The 24,598-nt window shown below is 36.0% G+C and overlaps 1 pseudogene; it reads right to left on the bottom strand.

The window, feature by feature from the left end:
- Window positions 1-24,598, bottom strand: LOC123610352 (annotated as a pseudogene).

Genomic DNA, 24,598 nt, shown 5'->3' with positions numbered 1-24,598 from the left:
TTAAACAAAGTCCAATTTTATTCACTCTTAATATCCTTGTAGTCCATTGTATGCCTTCTGCAGTGATCCTTGTTTCAGTAGCTGTTTGATACCTTCTCTTGCTTCCTCTGTTAACTGTTCTTTTGGAAAATCTACATGGAAAGTGATTATCAAAGAATTCTTGATGTTGTTGTTGTCAAAGTTGGGGAGGCCCTCTCCTCTCTTCCATACCTTGGTTCCTAGTCTGGTGATCTTATCCTGGAAAATATGTACACTGTGGCCATCCAAGTGAGTAATATCCTTATCAAAGCCCACCAGAGACTCAACTAGTGTGATTGTCACATTTGTATATAAATCTCCTTTCCTTTCAAATACTGGGTGCTTGACAACTTTGATTCTGAACCGCAGGTCTCCTGGCTCTCCATCCACGTGAGGGTCACCTTCCCCAATAAAAGGATACTCCATGCCATCTCTCACCACAGGTTCTATTTCTATCTCCAGTGTTGGTTCTTCATTCACTAGTCTGACATTAAGGCATTCATTACAGACCACATTTGGGTCATTTGGAAGCACCCTGGGCCCAGCTGTGTAGTCCATATTTTTGCTGGCAGTTGCGTTTTTGTTCGCCAGGAAACTGCCTTGCCACAGGTTTGTTTCTAACTACTTCCACAAAATTTCCTGCATATACTTCATCCAAAGGAACTTCTAGATCTACAATAATATCACTTCCTCTTAGAAAATTTGTCTTGCTGATAAGGGGTTCCTCCAAACATGAAATCACAATCTCCAAAGAAGTATGGAAAAAATGTCTCCATGGGAGCCCTAATGCCATCTTTTAACCCCTTTTCACTATTAACTATCATATTGTTTCCGTTTCTCATTGTCTGACAGAACCTAATAAGTGGAACCTAGATCCTGGAATTTCTCCTGAGCTCCAGGATCATCAGGGTTCCAGTCAGGATGAAGCTGCAGGGCCAGTTTCCTGTGGGCCTTTTTAAGTCTTTTACAGATGCACTTTGAGGCACCCACAAGATCTTATAGAAATCTTGCCTAGCAATCAAGGCCCCGTGGAGGTACAGCAGCAACAGGCAGAAGGTGCCCGAGTCCTGCACGGCCACGGTTTCTCTGTGCCAGCCTCTGTGCCGGTCCCTAGCCACAGACTCCTTACACACCCTGCTGCCGCCTCAGCGCAGAGCTAGCTCCCCTCCTCCTCTACCCAAATCCCACCAAATCAATATTTTAAAATTAAAGTTTACTTCAATCTCATTATTTTATTAGTATTTGTAATTATTCATTTTTATACTTAACAATTTTAGTTTTACATGTAATTTAAATGTAATTTCATTGTCTATATCCGAGTTCTTTTGACCTTATTTATGTGTTCATAAATAGTTCCCAAAATACTTATGGGAAATAAGTAACAAACGATGGCATGCACGTCATATTATATAGCTTTTATAAAGTTCCTATTTTAGTGAACCCAGGTGGGTTGTTTTAGTATTTGAACTGTATCTACATTACAAATAGATTACCTGAAAGGTATATCCTACAATGAAAATCCCTTAGAACTCATACCATTCACATAATCTGCTTTATTATATTAATCCAAACTCATTTCTAACAAATCCCTACCCTAAACCTTATACTCAAAAAAAAAAAAAACACTAAACCACTTGAATTTCATAAAACATACCATGTGTTTTTCTGTCTTCTTGCTTTTGGACATAGTCATCCTCCTATTTGTAATGACTTTCTGTCTTTCGTCCACCAGGGGAATGCTTATCTATCTTCCAAGCTTTAATTTAACTATTATCTTCTCAATGAAACCTCCCAGATACCCCTTCACTGTCCATGGAAAAACTGATCATTCCTTCCTCTCTGCTACTATTGAATCTATCCATGTCTCTTTCCTTATACTCATCCCTTTTGAATTACTTGTTTGACTCTCTCCTCAATCACAATATGAGTTCTCTGATGGAAGTGGAGCAGATCCCATTGATCACTGGAATAAGAAATTCTTTCAGTTTATAGAAATATACAAATAACACCTCACACTGAAAAGATAAAATAATAAAGAATCCATATCTTAAGATACTACTAGAAAAATGGCACACTTACTGTGGGGGGCCGGGCCCCGGCGCCAGGCTGAGACTGGGTCGAGCAACGTTCCCTGTTGACTCAAGCCAACCCGGTGGTTCCCCCTCCCATTCCCCCACTTTCAAGGGCATAGGAAAGCCTTGTCAAGGCTGAGAGAGTTAATTCCTGAAGCCTGTGGTCTGCAGGTGTTGGCAGTAATGCTACCTCCCTTTTTCTACCCCGAGTCAGATAGAAGCAAACATGGGAACTGTGTTTTGCTAGCAATCTATCAACAAGGTCTTGTGACCCGTTCAAAAGGTTCACAAGGTATACAGAACTAAATGTTTTGGCTGGCAGTGATCATGTGAAACCTGTTTATTCTTAGAATGACCTGATCCATAAGAGTCTTATATTATAAAAGATTGTGTACAGCAACAATAAAGCCGTCACTTGGGCCATCAGCCCAGGGGACCCTCCTGTTCCCAAACTTTCTCTTCTCTCTTTTTTCTTGCATTCCCCTACCCTCAGGACCCTGACCTCGGTGATTGTCGCGCCGGTCGCGACACTTACAGGTTTCATTCAAAGGCCACAAAAATAGAAGATTCTCAGAATCAAAAGACATTAAAATGTAAAAATTTCTGTTTCATTAATTAACATAGATGATTGAATCAATAGATAAATGTTCTGATCCATCCACAATCAATAAAACAGGCTCCCAAAAATAAAGAGCCCATGTTTCCAGCTCCCTATTCTATGAAAAGTATTGCAGAGTTAAATTTATATTTTCTGCTTGATTTTGTATGATTCAGAAATATTTATGTTTCCCTATCACTAAGTAAATGCTTACAACTAGGAAAAATGGACTATTTTGTTATCTTGAAGTAGTCCCTCTCATATAGTATTTCATAAAGAAAAAAATATCTGGGAGTTAGGGCAATGTTTACATTTGACAGCAATAGTAAACTATGCCAATAACATTCGGTTGCTTCATATACCATGAAATAAAGACATGGTACCATTGTCCAATGCCATAGTTTTCTGATTATTAGCATGATCTATGGCACATTTTTCTGTCTTGTATCTAGTTGTCCATAGCTTGTTTCTAAAACTCAGGCTTTTTCCAATTAGTTATTCATGTTGTTAAATTAACTTGTATTAAAATAGAAACAGTTTGAGATTCAAGAGAAAGAGAAAATAGAATAGGAAGGAAGTTTATTTTGGTTTAATATTTTTCCAGGTTTACATACAACTTTGTCTAATGGCAGAAGCAACCTCAGTTAAAAAAAAACATTATTTATTTTTTTGTTTATTAATTTAGACTGTATAAAGTTAGCATAACGATGAGCTGGAAACTGTCCTATGTTTGTAAAGATAAAGGAAATGATAATATGCCTTTACAATACAAAGAAGGGTTGCTCTGTGCAAAGCATAATACTAAAAACTGCCACATATCACCAAGAGCTATCACATATAACCTGTCTACTATATGCTAAATGATTTTTTATATACTATCTTATTTAATCTACATGACAATCCTAGAATTTATGAGTTTCTCTGTCCCCATTAATGTGATTTTTTAACTTAAAATGTCAATAGGTAATTTTTTTAAAAATGATAACTAATCAGGTAGAATACACATCTCATATGCACAGCAGAAACACAGAGAATACACGTCTCATACAGCACAAAGAAATGAATAACATGAAGGAAAGGTAAAAGACTCAGAGAGGACAGATCCAGAGACCGAAGCATATGAAAACTCACAATTCCAAAGAAGATAGAAAGAAAATGAGGAGGTAACAAAGAAATAACAGAAGAAATTTCCCTGTGCTAAATAAAGACTTAAGTCTACGACATGGAGAGTAAAAATAGACATTTTCAGCAACAAAATATAACCACAGAACAATACTGAAATGATTTCTCATTAGTGTGAATCTTTGAAAAAAAGGTATATTCTTATCACTATATGCTAATTGAAATAAGTCAGTCAAAGAAAGACAGATACCATATGTTTTCACTCATATGTGGATCTTGATAAACTTAACAGAAGACCATGGGGGAGGGGAAGGGGGAAAAAAAGTCACAGAGAGAGAGAGAGAAAGGCAAACCATAAGACATTCAAATACAGAGAACAAACTGAGGGTTGATGGGGGGTGGTGGAGAGGGGAAAGTGGATGATGGGCATTGAGGAGGGCACTTGGGATGAGCACTGGGTGTTGTATGGAAACCAATTTGACAATAAATTATATTAAAAATATTTTTAAACATATAGTTGAACTGTATATTAAAAAGCAAATTGACCTTTAAAAAATAAAATAAAAATCGCCTTAAAAAGACAGATTAAATATATTTATTTTTTTTAAATCTCCCAGTAGTTTTCTGGCAGTCACTTATAATTTCCAAAAATATCAACAAATTGCTAACATTTCTCTTTTTGTTAAAGAAAACTTGGAAATATTTTTTTAACAACTTAAAAAACTTTGCCATATCTGTAAATCTTTTGTGGTACAAACTATTTGCAATCATTTCCTGTTTCATAATAAAGTGCTACTAAAATGGTATAATTTAGGGAGAAAGAGAAAATATGATTCAGCAAATTAATACTAAAGGAATTACAGTGTTAGCCAATTTCCCTGCCACCTCATCTCCTACCTCAACCTCCCTGCTATGTAACTGCTACATCTGTCATATCTATTTCCTTAATGATGGATAGTGAGGGAATTCCTCTCCTTCCCCAAACTGCTTGCCCCAAACATATGACAACATAATACATGGCATAAGTCACATCCAATTTAGTGGGAAAAGAATAGTTGACATAATGAATTCTGTTGACTGAACTGACTACCCATCTGGAAGAAGGCAAAATTAAGCTAATTTTAATATTTTATATTTAAATATAAAAAATTAAATTTTTAGAAGAAAAACTAAAAGATAGTATACAAATTGGGATTGGGAAACATTTTGGAATAAAAATAAGAAATATAGAAATCCATAAGGGATAAGATAGAAATAACTAAACACAAAAATATTAAATGTTTGTAGAGTAAAGATATTGTAAATAAAAGACAGAAGATAAATAAGAAATAAAGATAAATATTAGTTACATATCTAAGAGTCAAGGTTAATATTAAAGAGTGCCTAAAATTATTGTTTATAAAAAAGAATAAATCAGTGGGTGAATGCACAAAGCATATCAGCATGTAATTCATAAAGGAGAAAATTCAAATGGCCAATAAACAAAAAAAGATGTTTAACATGCTGTCACATAATTTGGTTATTAAAACTAAATACAATATCCTGCAACCAAGCTATTTAACTCTTGGCAATCTGTTCAATATAAATATAACCAATAGTACATAGACAAGAATGTTAATTTAAGCACATGGATAGTGGGGGGTGGGGGAACTGGAGATAGCATGACTATCTAACAATGAGAAAATGGTAGACTAGATGGGAGTACATCCATACTATCACATTGTATCTAGCCCTTAAAAAGAACAAGTTAGATTTCCATCTATTGACTAGAAAAATAATATACTATGAAGTGAGAAAAGTATACTTCAGTTTGTATAACATGATTCCATCAACAACAAACAAACATAGCTACATGTTTTAAAAAAAAAACTATTCTTATGTACATTTATATGAACATAGATAAAAGTTAGAGAAATACATATCAGTCTATAAAACTGGATACAACACGGAAAAAAAAGAGGATTTGATGAAGGTGGGAGTCAGGAAGTGCATGTGTATGTGAATTTTTGTTTTTTACTTTGTACATGTTGGATTGTTCATCTATGTAAAATTAGCAGGTGTTACTTTTGTGACTAAGAAAAATAATAAAACAAAATTATGGAAACAGGCATTACTCTAAGCTCTGTATAGGACATTTCAAATAAACATGGGTTAAAAGGGAACTTATCTTAAAAGGGAACAATCTTAAAATGTTTAATCCAATGAACAATCTAGAACACAAAGTTTCTGTTAAAAAGTGTCCATGTTTAAGTTAATTTTTATTTCCAAAGAAATCTAGGACAACAGTATAGTTAGTTCATCATGAATACCACTGGGCTTTAGTTTCATCTATAAGTAAGTGGGGTCAAGCAAAATCTCCTTCCTCTGATGTTCTATGATTCTTCTAGGATATATAAATATGTATCATCAAAGGCAGCCTACATGCATTGTATATGATTGGCAATGTGCAAGGTACATCGGACCTTGATCATATGGACAAGACTTGACACTTACTCTCAAGAAAACTCAGTCTGCCAGAGGGAAAAGGAGGAAGTTAATTCTACCCATTGCAATTAAAAGTATATTAAAAAGCCTAGGAACATCTATGAGGTTATAAATAATTCCCTTTAAAAGGTAGCCTTCAAGGATTAACAGGAGTTTACAAGGTGAATCAATATTTCAGCATAAAGGACGAAAATTTAAGGAGACAATAGAAGAGGATTTTCTGTACATGTTTGAGTGATGAGCAGCCCAGTATGAGTACAACACAAAGTTCATGGAGAATGTCAAAATACAAAGTTGCCAAGCTACTTCATTAGGGTTTCTCCTGCTGAAGAATATGAATTGTAGCCCATGCACAAGCAGTTCTCAAACTTCAATACACATAACACCTTAGGAGTGCTTATTACAATTCAGATTCTTATCTCCCTAGAGACAGCATGACTGTCTAACAAAGGAATGGCTGAACAAAATGGTAGTACATCCGTACTATGATAGTTTATCTAGTTCTTAAAAATAAAAAATTAGATCTCTAATAAATCTCCATCTAATGATTTTATCTGTTTGTTTTAGTTATTGTGTGGTAGTCTCTTCCTTCAGCAGGAAGAAGGCAATGCAGAAAAGAAAAAAACTAATATTGAGTGATGATTATATGTTAGATATTTGCAAGATGCTTTCATTTTTAATCTTCATTTATTTGTTTTTAAGTTCTGTGAAGTATTATTATTACTATTTTGCATGTGAGAAAATGAAGGCTCAGGTGAAGAAACTAAAAAAATCAGAAAACTAATCTGATCCTGATCCAGGATTTGATTCCAGGACTTCTGAATCCAAGTTTAATTGATTCTCCTGGATTTGACTTTGATAAACTTTAGCTGAGGTAGTAAATCCAGGAAGAAAAGCAGATTGCAGGAGTAGATAATAAACTCCATCTTAGGAATGTAAAAATGGACATCGCTAAAAGATATTATTGAAGAGGAAATGGGTAATAAACAGTTGGAAATATAGATGAAACTCAGGAGAAAACATGGATCAGGAATGATACATTTGGGAGAAATTTTATTCTATGTTGGTGAAAAGTTAAAGGTTAGTCATTTAAAGTGCTAATAGAAGAGAAATAAACAACGAAAGAAAGAGAGAGAAGAAAATAATTCTTTAAGGAAAGAACCAAAGAAAATATAGTCATATATGAAGCCAGAGTAGAAAAGATTTTTATTAAGTTTTTAAATTTAATTCCAGTACATTAACATACAGTGTTAATTAGTTTCAGGTGTACAACACAGTGGTTCAACAATTCTATACATTACTCAGTGCTCATCATGGTAAGTGCACTCCTTAGTCCCCTTCACCTATTTCACAACACCCCCCTCCACTTCCCTCTGGTAACCATCAGTTTGTTCTCTACAGATAACCATCTGTTTCTTGGTTTGCCCTCTCTTTTTTCCTTTGTTTATTTGTTTTGTTTCTTTAAATTCCACACACGAGTGAAATCATATAGTATTTGTCTTCCTCTGACTTATTTCACTTACCATTACACTCTCAACATCCATCCATCTTGCTGCAAATGGCAAATTCCCTCTTTATCCATTCATTTGTTGATGGACACTTTTGCTGCTTCCATAATTTGGCTATTGTTAATGCTGCAATAAAGACATGAGCGCATGTATGGCCCTGTATTTTTTTAGGATTATTTATTTTTGAGAAAGAGAGAGAGAGAGAGAGAAGAGGTGAGGGAGGGGCAGAGAGACAGGAGCCAGAGAATCCCAAGCAGGCTTCCCACTCTCTGTGCAGAGCCTGATGTGGTGCTTGAACTCACAAACCGTAAGATCATGACCTGACCTGAGGTCAAGAGTCAGACCCTTAACTGACTGAGCCACCCAGGTGCCCCAATATTGTTGTACTTTTTGGGTAAATAGCCAGTAGTACAATTATTAGAACACAGGGTAGTTCCATTTTCAATTTTTTGAGAAATCTCCGCACTGTTTTCCACAGTAGCTGTACCAGTTTGCATTCCAATCAACAGTACAAGAAGGTTCCTTTTTTCCATATCCTCTCCAATACTTATTGCTTCTTGTGTTTTTTATTTTAGCCATTATAACAGGTATGAGTTGATATCTCATTGACTCAAGACTATTGATATCTCAAAACTATTGATTTGCATTTCCCTGATAATGAGTGATAGTGAGCATCTTTTCATGTGTCTGTTGGCCATCTGTACACCTTCTTTGAAGAAATGTCTGTTCTTGTCTTCTACCCTGTTTTCATTGGATTATTTGCTTTTTGGGGTGTTGAGTTGTATCAGTTCTCTATATATTTTGAATATTAACACTTTATTGGATATGTCATTTACAAATATCTTTTCCCATGTAGTAAATTATCTTTTAGTTTTGTTGATTGTTTCCTTTGCTGTGCAGCAGCTTCTTATTTTGATGTAGTCCCAAGAGTTTATTTTTTGCTTTTGTTTCCTTTGCCTCAGGAGACGTATCTCAAAAAATGTTGCTATGGTCAATGGTAGGCCACCTATGCTCTCTTATAGGATTTTTAGGATTTCATGTCTCACTTTTAGGTCCAAAATCCATTTTGAGTTTATTTTTGTATATGGTGTAAGAAAGTGGTCCAGTGTCATTCTTTTGCATGTAGAGAAACTGTCTTTTCCCATTGCATATTCTTGGCTTCCATGTCAAGGATTAATTGACCACATAATCATAGGTTTATTTATGGGTTCTCTATTCTGTTCCATCGATCTCTGTGTCTATTGTTGTGCCAGTGCCATGATGTTTTGATTACTACAGATTTGGAATATAACTTGAAGTCTGGAATTGTGCTATCTCCAGTGTTGTTTTTCTTTTTCAAGATTCCTTTGGCTATTCAGAGTCTTGTGTGGTTCCATACAAATTTTTATGATTATTTATTCTAGCTCTGTGACGATTATTCATTCTAGTTCTGTGAAAAGTGGTGTTGGTATTTTGATAGGGATTAAATTAAATCTGGAGATTGCTTTGGGAAGTGTAGATATTTTCACAATATTTGTTCTTCCAATCCATGAGCATGGAATGTCTTTCCATTTGTTTGTGTCATCTTTAATTCCTTTCACCAGTATTTTATAATTTTCATGACATAGGTCTTTAAACTCCCTGGTTAAGTTTATTCCTAGGTATTTGATTATTTTTGGTACAACTATAAATGGGATTGCTTTCTTAATTTCTATTTCTGTTGCTTCATTATCAGTGTTTAGAAATGTGACAGATTTCCCTACATTGATTTTGTATCCTGAGACTTTACTGAATTCATTTATCAGTTCTAGCAGTTTTTTGGTGGAGTCTTTAACGTTTTATAGTATCATGTCATTCTCAAACAGTGAAAGTTTTACTTCTTCCTTACCAATTTGGATGCCTTTTCTTTCTTTTTGTTGTATTACTGCTATGGTTAGGACTTCCAGTACTATGTTGAATAAAAGTGGTAAGCGGATATCCTTGTTTTTTTCCTGACCTTAGAGGGAAAGCTCTGTTTTTCCCCATTGAGTATGATTTTGGTGTAGGTGTTTCATATAAGGCAAATATTTTTCATATAAGAGGTACATTCCCTCTAAACCTACTTTGTTGAGGTTTTTTTTTTTATCATGAATCGATGTTGTACTTTGTCAAATGCTTTTTCTGCATTTATTGAAGTGATGACATGTTTTTATCCTTTCTCTTACTGATGTGGTGTATCATGTTGATTGATTTGTGAATATTGTACCACTTGTACAACCTAGGAATAAATCCCACTTGATTGTGGTGAATTATTTTTTAATATATTGTTAGATTCAGTTTGCTAGTATTTCGTTGAGGATTTTTGCATCTAGATCTATCAAAGATACTGTGCCATTGTTCTCTTTTTGTGTGATGTCTTTACCAGGTTTTGGTATCAGGGTAATGCTAGCCTCATAGAATTATTTTGGAAGTTTTCCCTCCTTTTCTATTTTTTTGGAATAGTTTGAGAAGAATAGATATTAACTTTTCTTTAAATGGTTGGTAGAATTTGTCTTTGAAGTCAACCTGGACTTTTGTTTGTTGAGGGTTTTTTGATTGCTGATTCAACTTGATTGCTAGTAATCAGTCTGTTCAAATTTTCTGTTTCTTCCTGCTTTGGTTTTGGTAGGTTATATGTTTCCAGAAATGTATCCATTTCTTCTAGGTTATCCAATTTTTTGGCATATAGTTTTTTCACAATATTCTCTTGACAATTGTTCATATTTGTGGTGTTGGTTGGTTGCTATTTCTCTTCCCTCATTTGTGATTTTTTTGAGTCTTTTTTTTTTATGAGTCTGGCTAGACATTTATGAATTTTGTTGATCTTTTCAAAGGACCAACTCCTGGTTTCATTGATATGTCCCATTGTTTTTTTTAGTTTCTATATCATTTATTTCTGCTCTAATCTTTATTATTCCCTTCCTTCTGCTGGTTTTAGATTTTGTTTGCTGTTCTTTGTCTAGCTTCTTTAGGTGTAAGGTAAGGTTTTAATTTGAGATTTCTTGCTTATTGAGGTAGATGTGTATTGCTATAAACTTCCCTCTTGGAGCCATTTTTGCTGCATCCCGGGGATTTTGGACCATTGTGTTTTCATTTTCATTTGTCTCCATGTAATTTCTTATTTCTTCTTTTATTTTCTGTTGACCCATTCATTGTTCAGTAGAATGTTTATAAACCTCCATATATTTTTGCTCTTTCTAGATTTTCTCTTGTGGTTGACTTCGAGTTTCATAGCACTGTGGTCAGAAAATATGCATGGTTTGACTTCAACCTTGTTTAATTTGTTGAAACTTGTTTTGTGGCCCCAGTAGGAAAGAGTAAAGGAGGATGTGATTGACAACGGTGTATGTTGCAAAAAAGAGAAGAAATTTAATGAAGCTACTGGGTTAAATTACTCTACCTTTCATGATATCTATGAGAATAATTTCAGTCAAGCAACAGGAATATAGACCAGATTTCAATGAGTTAAAGAGCAGACAGGTGGGGAAGAAGGAGAGATAATAAGTTTAGATGACTTTTTCTATTCCTGGTAGTGAAGGAAAGATTGCCAAGGCAAAAAAAAGGTTTAAGGGGAAAATATAACTAAGGGAGGGTTTTTTTTTTTTTTTTTTTGCTGTTTTTAGGATGGCAAAAACTTGAGCATAATTTAAGCAAAAGACAAAACCAGTGAAGAAGATGTGTTAGAATACGATAGGAGCACAGGCAAAGGGAGTAAACCCTTGTTTGTGAACATCTCTTCCCCTATGGCATAAGGGAAAAAAGGAAAGGGGAATGAAGTGATGGATAGGTTTTCCAGTGAATGGGAGGAAATTAAGTGATCATCTTCCTATTAGTAAAGACAATTTATGCCTAAAATTACTCTAATTTTATTCAATCAGAATAAGTTTTGCTAAGGGAATTTAAAATAAGAGGTATCTGTGTCCACAAACTAGAATGGGAAAATGAGTAAAACTAGAAAGCATGGAGAATGACAAGAAAAGGATTAGTGGAAGAGGAATCAGAAACCACAGGGAAAATGGAGAGATAAGCTTTGTGTATAGGAGCCAAAAAATTGTGAATACAAAGATAACAATTATTCTGACATTCATTATGATTTTGGATCAATTCCTTAATTTCTCCACCCCTGGGAGTTTATAGCCTGATTATTCGCTTTCCCAACTATAAAACTATAGGACATGTCAAGTATTGTACAGCTAATGGTAGAATGGTAGTATTTGCCTATCTACCTCAAGAGTAGGGCACAAGAATTAGTTGTTTCAGAGTTTGAGGGATGAACATGATAAATCTGAAAGGAGCAAGGGGAGAAAAAATTATAGAGAAACACTCGTTATGTGAATATATTAATGGTTTTTAAAATACATATTATTTTCACTAAATTCATTTGCCATTATTCACTTCCCTACTTTATTTTAGGTACTTCTATTCAGTTGTCTCTGTGCTTTAAATAAAAGGTATTGTCAAACATTTTTTGCAATCTGCTTTTTCCAATTTAATTGCAGTTCATTAGGAAAAAAATCCACTGACAAAAGAAGTTCAATGTTAAAGATTCATCAAGTTTTCAGATGGAGGCCAAATTTTTCATAAATGGTCTAGAGCCATTAATAACTAGTAATCTATTAATTGCTAGAAGGAATCAGAAATGGAGAAGTGATTTGCAGATAAACTGATTTAAAGCTAATTAGAGTTCCTGAATAGCCCACAAACTGTCAATGAGTTCAAAGAATTTCAGTTAAATTAGAATTCTTTGTGGGATTCAGTTTAAGAGAAAACTAGAAATGGGAACATCAAAGGAGAGCAAGTGCCATTTAATTTATGCATGGTCTACTGAAGTTGTGAATACATTCACTCTTTCTATGACTTGCCTTGGTTTTATAACATTTTGTATGTTATTTGTAATATAAGTTTAAACAATATAGAGACAAATCCTGAGAGGTTACATACTAGAAAAAACACTGCTTCAGGGATTTCAGAGAGAAATAATTATTTGGTGAAATGTTACCGAATTGGTAGTGTTGTGTTTATCTGATACTTTTAGCTTAAAATATTATGCAACAGCTGGGCAGATGTTAAAAAGATCAAATCCTTGTGACACAGGAAATAATTGACTTATCTATGCCTATGATTATTTTAGCAATAAAAACAAAGCCAATGATTAAGATGTAGCTTGTAATAGTGACTTTTAAGGAAAAAATATTTTTACTTGTAAAGCAGAACAGTTCAATACAGAACCATTGGGAGGAGCATACAATTCCATCATCAGTGCGTATATGTGATACCATGTGATCATGTACCCAGCTACCAAACAGTTAAGTCATTAATAAATATTAACTGACTGCTCAACATATAACAAACACTGTTAGAGAATGGAGACTCAGATCTGGTTACCAGACACGGCCAATTCCTGGTGAGGCACCAAGAGATTATTAACACTGTCTGTTCACTCCAATGAATATCATCTATCTATTTTTTTTAACAATACCTGAAGAAGTTAACTAGAGATTTTTTAAGAATAGCAAAAGGAATTAATTGAGAAAAAATATGATAGTCTAAATATAATATAAAATGAATCTAAAATGTCAATTTTTAACTATTTATCTGAGTTTTAGAGTTATTCAATTCTTAATTCACTTATCCTTAATTCATTTCCAGGGTATTAATAAAAACTTCTAAAAATAATGGGCAATTATGGGCATTTCTTTTTTTATGTTTATTTATTTATTTTGAGAGAGAAAGAGAGAGAGAGAGAGAGAGAGCAGGTGTGAGAAGGGCAGAGAAAGAGGAAATCCCAAGCAGGCTCCATGCTTTCAGGGCAGAGCCACGAACTGTGAGATTGTGACCTGATCGGAAACCATGAGTGGGATGTTTAACCAACTGAGCCATCCCAGTGCCCTATGGTCATTTCTTTATTCAGGTTCTGCAACTAGTTCTCCTCTTCTTAATCTTAACTTTAAGTGCATCTTATTCAAAATTCAGAATAGTCAACCAATACTTTCTGAAGAGCTGACACATGCCAGGCACGTGCTGCCTCCACAGAATCATATTATATTGTGATTTCCTGAGTTTCATGACATACCATATTTTCATGCCAGAGTTATCAATTCATTCTGTGTGCTTATTGGCATAACAGTTATATACAACTCTGTCTCTCTGCAAATACTCTAGATTTAGGTGATAGATATAAATAGGCATGTTGGAGGGGGAGTTGTTCATTTCTTTGTATATCTGTCTTATCTGTAAGAGCACAACAGCAGTTGTTAATTTTTTTGTCATTCCTTTTATTAATATTGCCCTTTCCTCACTCCATCTGGTCCTATTATCCCTTATTTTAGTCCCACCTCTTTCCCTCATTCCCCTTCATCTCTCATTCCACCTCTCCATAACCAATGTCACAGAGAGATTTCTGCCAGAAAGGTCCTATCATCCTGCCTCTCACAACATCCTAACAGGGAAAATCAATGAGCCTTAGGGCTTCTTCTTAACTAAGGTCTTATTCAAGGATGAGTGTTATTCCTTCATGACTACCATGTATGAGTTACACTTAACAGCTTTAAAATACCAAATCAATTCAGTTTTATCTTAAGATGGCAATCAACTCAAACTTTTACCTTAAAATTGAAACTTTTATACTGGCCTAAAGCCCATGGCACTAAATTGAAAACTAAGAACAGCCAAAGAAGATAAAATCTGCAAATTTTGCAGATAAAATGGATTACTATGAAGCTGTGCCAAATGTCTATTCAATATGTGTTACAAATTAGATGGGAGCCTATTCCAATAAACTCATACTGAGTAGTTCGAGAATAATGAAGAAAAATAAGAAAAGGAACGTCTGACTTGAAATAAATGCTCAACCCAAAGTAGTCTGTTTTTTATCTTCTCCTTTTTTAAAGCATGTTTATATAGCAGGCTTTAAAATAACCTTGGAAAAATGAAATAATCACTGCCTCCCATGATGATTCTGTTGTGCAAAAAGAGAACCTCATTTACTCCTTTGTTCAAAAGATATTCATTGAATATTTTATCAATTCCAGTGTTGTGCCATAAAGATACAATGATGAAGCAGATAGAGACTATGCCTCTTGGATGAGTTCATGCTGGGAGCGTACCTGGAGACAGCATTCAACCCAGTCTTAGGAATTTACTTACTGTTTCCTAGAGAAGATAACATCTAAGCTAAGCCCTGAAAGATGAAAAGGAAATAAATTAATTCTATTCTTATTTTTAATGTTTTTATTTATTTTTGAGAGAGAGAGAGACAGAGCATGAGTGGGGGAGGGGCAGAGAGAGAGACAGAGACACAGAATCCAAAACAGTCTCCAGGCTCTGAGCTGTCAGCACAGAGCCTGACACGGGGCTCAAACTCGTGAACCACGAGATCATGACCTGAGCTGAAGTTGGACCCTCAACCGACTGAGCCACACAGGTGCCCCTGATTAATCCTATTCTTAAATTTTGTGAGATTCCACAACCTTGAGACTATTTCTCAGACATTTTAATATAGAGATGAGAGACATAAATAAAATAGTTCTTTTCTATACAATATCATCCCCCTGACCAGCTAACCAGCTGCCTTTCCTTCTTCCCAAAGTGGGAACAAGAGAGAAACAAAAACAAATTAGGGGTGAGGTAGAAGTTTCTGGACAGTTTTAGAGGGGCAGGTTATAATCAATTATAGAGGAGTTCTATCCTAACACACACATAAACACACACACACACACACACACACACACACACACACACACACACCTTTTTTTTTTTAATTTTTTTTTTTCAACGTTTATTTATTTTTGGGACAGAGAGAGACAGAGCATGAACGGGGGAGGGGCAGAGAGAGAGGGAGACACAGAATCGGAAACAGGCTCCAGGCTCTGAGCCATCAGCCCAGAGCCTGACGCGGGGCTCGAACTCCCAGACCGCGAGATCGTGACCTGGCTGAAGTCGGACGCTCAACCGACTGCGCCACCCAGGCGCCCCATACACACCTTTTTTAACAGCCAAATACTCAGAAACTTCCAAAGCTGATCTAAAGAGAAGGAATTGAAAATTCAAACTGAATAGTGGGCTTTGAAAGGCAAATATATGAATGAATGGTTGATTTTACAACTACAGACCTTATAAAAAAAGAAAGTTTTTGTTATTCAGAATTTTGACATATTCCTTCTGCTTCATTGTGGTTTCCTGAGTTACTTAAACTTGTATTCAGGAAAAGGAAAGCCACATATACTAACTGATAATACATATAGCTAGCCATAGAACTATTAGTAATAAGAAGTCTTTTAGGAGTAAGTTCAGATCTTTAAATGCAGTTGAGATTCTTTCAGGCATCACCTCCACAACACCCACTATGAAAGACCTCTTTGAACCTACCTAAAGAAAGCTCTACAGATAGATCAGTAACAGGGCAAAATACAATTAAAAGGTTATACCTAAAGAAGATGGTGTTTAAAGAAATGGATCAGGTAATTGTCATCCTGGATTATTTCAACAAATAGTTCATTTTACTCCTTGCCCCATAATAAGTTCATTTTGCTGACTTTATTTTTTTTTTAATTTATTTTGAAAGAGACAGAGACAGTGCGAGTCAGGGGTGGGGCAGGGAGAGAGAATCCCAAGCAGGCTCCGCACTGTCAGCGCAGGGTCCAATGCGGGGCTTGAACCCATGAATCTGGGAGATCATGACCTGAGTCGAAACCAAGAGTTGGATGCTTAACTGACTGAACCACCCAGGGGCCCCATTTTGCTGACTTTAAAACTCATTGGTCCATCCAACATGGCAACTTCCCTGCTAACTACTTTGAACCTATTTTTACTTAATTTCTGAAAATTAATGATCCCTACATCAAAATTTCTCTCTCTGACCACCTCTCTTTCCACAAATTCCCATTGACTCATTCTACTGACCCTAGTTGTTCTAGAAATTAAGCACTTGCAACCTCTGATTCTTAGTCCTTCCAAATTCTTCCAGGCCACCTGAAGTGGGGAAAAGGTAGGAGAAGTAGCCCCCACCTGCCTATGCAGATACCTTATGTACAAACCAAAATTAATCATCTTTTAACACAAAACTGCCATTCCTTTAATTTTTTCTATCCTTATAAATTATAAAAAGCTTGCTAGGTGCCAAGCATAGTCTGGGTACAGCAATGTATTAATAAGGATAAGCTATCTATTATAACCGAAAAGCTCAAATTTCAGTAGCTTTAATTGATGATTTATTTCTCATCCACATCACAATCCAATGTAGGTCAATGTGAGGGGATGGAGATGGGCTTTACTCTACACCATCATTTAGAGACCAGGGATTCTTCCTTCTAGTGTCTCTGACCACTAGTGGCTCCAACCATTAGGACAATTACAGAATAGTTTTATAGGAGAGGCCTGGGGTGGAATATCTCACTTGTACCTATATCCCATTGTCCAGAAGTCTGTTACATGACTCCACCATAACTGAAAGAAAGGCTTGGGAATGTAAACTTGAGTGCCCCCCAAAAGAGAGAAGATGGGTATGATGCACACCTAGCCTCTCTTTGCAACTAGTAATGAACAAAACAAAGCTCCCTATATGTACCTAGTGTAGAGAGAGGGACAATAAAGAAAATGTACATGATCATATCAGATAGTGATAAGTGTTGCAAAGAGAAATAATCTGGGGTAAGGAAATAAGGCAATATCACTGCATTTCACTGATTCTAAAAAAATTTTTTCTTCACATTTTAACATCTCTAAAATCAGGATGCATATTATGAAACTGTCATATCATTGCTTAATTGGTACTTTTATTTCTTAGTGTTATCCAAAGTAATATTACAACCTACTAAAAATGACATATAAGATATTTTGTATAGAGTTATCAGGGAAGGCTTCTCTGCAATGATATGTCATCAAAGACCTTGATAAAGAGGGAGATATAACCACAATAATAGCTAGGGGCAAAGAGCACTGAGCAGAAGAAACATCAAGGGATGTTCAAGGAAGAGCAAAGATGCAACAGTGGCTAAGTGGAATAGGTGAGGTAGAGAATGGTAGAAGGTGACGCTAGAGCTGGTGACCTTCAACAAATTATCTCACTTAATATGTTTCACTTAATATTTCACTTAACTAAGCCTGATTTCTAAACTGTGAAATAAACACAACAGCATCTACCTGATATGAATGTGTGAAGTTTAAAAAACATAATGCAGTGAAGCAGAGGAACAGAAATGGCACAGGCATTCTCAACCCTGCCTTTCCCTTCTTTCCGCCTTGATAATGATCTACCAATCATTTGATCCCCTTATACTTCCTCTAATAGAGGAGTGACAATAATACATTTTGGTTTTTCTAATATAATTTTAGGCTTCATATTTTAAGCTTTTAATGTAAATCCTCATCCATCCAAACACACCATTTCCTATAAACTAACAAAAGCTATACATACAATCTTCTGGCCCTTTTCCTCATAATAAGTTCTCAAAAGAAAGCTCTCTAAGTGTCACTTTCTTTCTTTATTTCACTGAAAATGAAGCATTCACTCTTTTTTTCTTTTCTCTATTATATATGTAGACTTGAGAGGAGGAGAACAAGGAGATGGATGAGGACTGGCAGATTACTAAATCTTGAAAAGGCTTTCCTGTTTTCGTTTAAACTGTATTCTCATCTCCCTCAAAAAAACTTTTGACTGACTTGCCCCACAAATCAGTATTTAAGATTTACATTCCAAGTCATTACATATTTCACTTATATTCTGATGGACACTCAGATTTATTTCAGATATAGACATTCTACTCTGACAAAGAAACCATCTGATCATGACGGTCTAATAAAAAGACTGATACCTTACTTAGTTCCTTTCCCATGTTCTTTTCCTATTTCCCATTTTACTTAAAGTGCTCCTTTAGGAAAACAGATTTTACTGGTTTGAAAAGTTACTGTATGAACTTTCCCAATAAACTAAATTGTCAAATATTTCTGTGAGATGTATTTATAGAAATATTTATAAATAAAACCAAAGCAGCAGAAAAAAAACAAGTTGTTAATAAATTTAATTTTAATGATAGGACACAAAAAAGGTGAAACTCATAAAAAGAAGAAAAAGTACTGGCATTTATATAGTTTGGCTTAGATTTTACATAAGTAAATTCAATATTATAATTTAGCAACTGGACTAAAAGAAGTCACCTAAGTTTCTATCCTAACACCACCACAAATCTAATGATTTAAAGGTGAGTTTCATCACACACTTTTATAGTCTTTTAAAACATAGTCCAGAGAGGTATATATATGTACATTAGTTTTAAATGACTGATTTATTTAATCCCAAACTATTTTCATAATATACTGAGTAGTCCATAGATTAGATTCCTACTTCTTACCCTAACATGGTCAACTTGAGAAGATGCCCTTGGCAATGAAGAGAAAATTGCTTTAGACAATATATAATATCAAGGGCAAAAGAAGGTGACATGTGGAAAAATAATCTGGGATGGTTTAAACAGAGAAAATATAAAAACTGAGGTGGCTAAGGCTTTAAATTAACTAATATTTCCTCCCTGCATTATTCATATCCCTTGATTCCTCACCCCCACCCCCAATTCAGCAGCAATAACACTCATTGCCTTGATAAAAAGAAGAAAAAAGTCTTATTTCTGGCTTTTGAACTTGAAAACCTTGGAATCAGAGGACAAAAGGAAAAAATTATTATGATAAAACAATCTATAAGAATCCTAGTAAAGCTAAAAGAAAAAAAATTAACTAGAGAATAATAAAAGTTCCTAGGACTAGAGAAATCATTGGAGGAAGACCCTGCCTAAACACCAGGTACAGGTGAATTTGGATGAGTCCATGCCCCAATTCCTGGGTAAAGTTTAGGGAAGCAGCAAAACTCCAAGGTTCTCCACATCTCCTGTGCTGCCCACAGAAGAGATGGCTGTATAAATTAGTCTTCAGATGGTACCCTAGGGATTCCTGTGACATGACACGGCTCAGGAGCACAGAATGTTTCCTATATTTCTAAGAACAGTACAGGAATGGTCCAGAGAACCAGCTGCTTAAAAAGAAATAAGAAAGGATCCAGAAATTACCACCAAGACCAAAGTTCATTCCATCAAATGCTGATGAAGGCACCTGACACTAAAAAGGGCTAGATGTGTCCTCCCAATGATTTGGCCTTATGAAAGTCTCCTGGAATTTATGCTAAAAGGTATAAGTTAATAAAAAGGAATGTCACATTGACTGAATTATGGTTCTACCTTTCCATTAAATTGAACATTTAATTCTTATTTAAAAAATAAAGTTAACATTCTTGTACAATTTTGTCTTTTAGACTGAGATTTATACCTGCTAAATGGAATGAACCCTGTCTGATGCTAACTTATTTCATGCATTGAACTCAGACAGGAGCCTTAGTGGGGGTGGTATAAGACTAAAGTAGAGGAGTGGTGGAGAGGTGAAATGGTGACCCTGATGTAATTCTGCAGCTCTCTCTCTGACTCCATTTCAGACTTCCTACACATATACTTTTGAGTGCCTCTGACAAGGCTGCAGCCAAACCTTGGCTTAAGTATCTTACAGACATTTTCTCTCTCCTTACTGCAACCTTTCCTCATTGATAGGGTAAAGATGATGACCAAAGGTTTAGAAAGTTACATAATCATTCAAGTTCACACAATTACTAACTGAGGATTTGAACCTGAGTCTCCCTGGCTCTGAAGCCCATACCATATCCACCCCCCCCCCACCCCAGGTGGCCTCCAATAGCAAGGTGCAGTCAAATTTTAAGGAAATGTAACTGCAGGGGAGGGGGGGCAAATATACTAGAACTATATTTGAGGAGAATCTGTTTTTTTTCCACAGGAGTGTATGAAAAGGGACTTCTGATTTTGTGGGGAGAATAATGCCAGGGAAGGATTTTTTTCCATTTACTCATTCAACAACATGTTCAAGCACCCATGATATGTAAGGTACAGTACTCCAAACAGTGTTATCCTCACTATAGAAGCCACTCTAGTGCCAGAACTCTACTCAAGGTACATAGTAAGAACCATGAACATTATTCCTCCCCTCATTGTTTCTGGAGACCAAAACTGCTTTATAACACCTGGAAGGGAGCAAGGAGCACACTCACTGCTCTAAGGAATAAGGACAGTATATGTTTGCAATACATATAATATTTTACCAGTTACTTGCTTTCCAGATCTCATATGACAAAGTTCAGTCGTTAGCATGAGTTTAAGGCCCTTCGGTATCTTCCCTGACCTCCCTCCTCAAACCTGCACTTCAGCTAACCTGTGCTATTCTGACTCTATTTCCATCACCTAAAATGCCCTTCCTAACCTATTTTGTGCATTCCTCAAATATCCCCAGATTCTAATTCCTCTAGGAAACCTTTTAGGAACCCTCTCTTTGCTTGAAAAATCACTAATTCCTTCCTCTGATTCCATTCAGCAATTCCTTCACACTTATACAAAAGCATTTACATCATTTATGTAAAATGGGCAATAGTGATCACAGGTAGAATTCAGAGGAGGAAAAACTCCATGGCAATGGAGGAGGAGAAGGTATCAGAGTTAGAAAAAATGGAATGTATAAAGTCAGTGAATTCAGAAGAACACATACATAGGTCAGCAATACTTTTTGGAAGAATAGATTAAAGGTAAAAAAAATAAAAAAGAGGGAGAAGTTGAAGATTATTTACAAACATATGGCCAGAAAAGTAAGGTACCCCAAGTATACTATTGAACCACATGAAGCAGTTGGGGCTGTAATTCTTGGTAACAGTCATGTTGGTGACAGACAATTTTCTTAGTAATAGACACCTGCATCATGCCACTGACATTTTTTTTAATGTTTTTTATTTATTTTTGAGACAGGGAGAGACAGAGCATGAACAGGGGAGGGTCAGAGAGAGGGAGACACAGAATCTGAAACAGGCTCCAGGCTCTGAGCTGTCAGCACAGAGCCTGACGCAGGGCTCGAACTCACGGACCGCGAGATCATGACCTGAGCCAAAGTCGGCTGGCCGCTTAACCGACTGAGCCACCCAGGCGCCCCTGCCACTGACATTATAATGGGGACAACCATAAGAAAATAAATTCATAATTAGAGGTGGAGATATACATAGTGTAGATATCTTCACCTTTTGGCAAAGGTCTAGAAAGAGGTTTGGTGGGGTTTGTGCTAAAAAACAACAATAACATCCTGAAAGATGAATTTTGGATCATATATTATAATAGAGCTCATTTCATTCTACATACCCAAGATACTTTCTGGAAACAGTGCACAATTATTTTTCCATGTACATATGTTGATGTAGATAATATGTCAACTATTTCTTCTAATCAATGATGTCTCATCTACTCTACCTATCAATCCCCCTGCCTAGAAAAAACTTTAAACTAGATTTTCACTTTAAAAAAGTGAACTTCTTTCCTACTTGCAACTGGGAAGTAATGGAAGTTCATTTTCCCAATGACCTAAGTTAGGGTGGGGATTGGAAAGGTTGTGTCAACTCACTACTTAGATTTCTCAAGAAATCAATAAATTGGCATATGGGCAGGGTGTGAGCTAGTCTCTGCAGAGACACTAGTAACTAACTTTACCTGCACGAAGGAAAATGCAGGAAGACTAGAATAGTGCTTGGCAGAAAAAAAAATGCAGAAATAGACTAATTCAATCCCCATGATGGGGGGTCAGAAAGGGATGCAACGTTTTAATCAGTAAACATTTGATTTATTATAGCAACAGGTTCAGAAATGGAGAGAAATTCATGGCCCTGAAAGAATCTGGTGACAGATGCATGAATGAATAGAACTGGAGTCATCTCCGAAAAGGTAAAGTTGAGAAAGGGTAAAGTTGCCCAACAGCTAGGACCAGAAGATCAGTAAGCAAGTTTTGGTTGAGGTGAGGAGTCAATCAAAAAGGGCTAGAGAGAGAAGAAAGAAAGCTTGCAGAGATGTAATGAGTTTGCTCATTACAGTAAACAATGCCCAGGCCACTTGGGTATTGGAAGTGACAGAGTAGCAGCCAACCCAGGGAAAGTGGTAGTCATGCCATGTCACAAAGAGATTTTCAAGGACAAACAAGAAAAGATCTTTCCCCCTCTCTTCCTAGTTCCTAAGAAGAAAATTAGCTATAAATAGTAATATAGTAACTATGGACAACTGAAAAATATCTACCCCATCTCTATATCAAGGTTGTCTCCATGGGTACTGTTGTGACTCCAAGATGACAAGTCAAAGATGATGATCAGAATCTCTAGAAGCTGATCTAGGCTTTGTATCTGGACCACTGGACTGCCCTTAACAAGGACATCAAAGATGACAGGGTAGCTAAAGAGAATGAGCCACCTCAGAAGATGACATGCCTCTTTGACAAGAAACTTACCTTCACAGGAACACAGAAGAAATCTCTGAGAACTGTTAGCAAGATAAAGGGTAAAAAATAAGAAAAACTGGATGAATGCAAAAGGTCTTAAGAGGTGAGAGTGGGATAATTCTGCACTTTTATTGATCCTCTCAGAAGGAACACCCTTAAAAAAGGTTGGTTTCAAGTAAAGTATTTTAAAGTAAAAAGTTTTGAAACTCTAAGTGGAATGCTACTTATAAGACAAAACCTTGAACTCTAAGTAACTTTGTTTTTATGTGTGCAGCTTAAATCTCTCTCCTTGCTGATAACAAATTCTAGCCTTTGAAACTATGAATGTACAAAAGAGAGCCAACTGGATTCACGTTAAACATCAGAATTTCATTGCTTTGAAATGAAAACATAACATTTCCATCATTAAAACTATAGTCAAATATTTCTGAAGCTTCTTTGTAAAACAAACCAGGTAGAAAGATAAGAATTTGGTTTATGCCTCTAAGAATTTTTTAAACTACATATTTTTTCATTTTCAGAATGGATCTTTGCTCCCAATATATTGAACTGGAATGATCTTGAAACAACTGGTATGTTGATCTTTTCTTATAGACTTGTGCTTTAAATCACTATTTTTTTATGTGTTTGGCTTAAGTTTGTGTTTAGAAAGTTGGCCCTAATTAAATAGGAAAACAAAAATGGGTAAAGGTAGAAAATATAGAAATGCATGGCATTATATGCTTAACAATGATTATTCAAGAATTATTCTCCAAGGCTGATGTTTTGGGAGAAAATTCTGTAATGATTATTTTGCAATCTTAGTTTGAGGCTGTGGAATTTGTAACTTCTAAATGAGAAGGTATTGGGACCAGAAGATGGCAGTGGAATAGGAGAATCCTAGGCTCACCTCGTCCCATGAATACAACTAGATAAATCATCCCAAATACCCAAGAAACTGACCTGAAAGCTGCCAGAACAGACTTCACAACTAAAGGGAGAGAAGTGATCACACTGAAGAAAGGAGGAAGCACAGAGATATAGTTTAGGGGAGAAATGGGTCCTGGCTGTGGAAGGGAGGGAGCTGTGGTCACAGAGAAGGTTGAGACAGAGATGACCACACAGGGGAATGCATAAGGAGAATGTTTCCTCATAGCCATTGCCTTGGAAAATTATAGGGGCTGAATTTTGTGAGTTCTTGCAACCAGCTGGACTTAAAGCCTGGAGTTTTAGACGTCAGCGAGCTTGGCTGGGATAGAGCCCCAAGGGCACTACACTGCTCTTGGAGAGAAGGCAGGCAACCAACCCATGGCAGACAGCGTGGAAATAGCGATCTGAAGAGTGCTTGGGGCACACAGTGGGGAGACTATTTGCTCTTCTGAAGTAAGTCCCTGAGAAACAGCGTTCATACAGACACCTCTCAGGGAACACAGGAGCTGGCCCGTGCCGTTTCCCTTGCCTCTCCTCAGCAT

Source organism: Leopardus geoffroyi, chromosome C2 (genome assembly GCF_018350155.1).
Source record: "Leopardus geoffroyi isolate Oge1 chromosome C2, O.geoffroyi_Oge1_pat1.0, whole genome shotgun sequence".
NCBI lineage: Eukaryota > Metazoa > Chordata > Mammalia > Carnivora > Felidae > Leopardus > Leopardus geoffroyi.
This window is presented reverse-complemented; position numbering and strand designations above follow the sequence as displayed.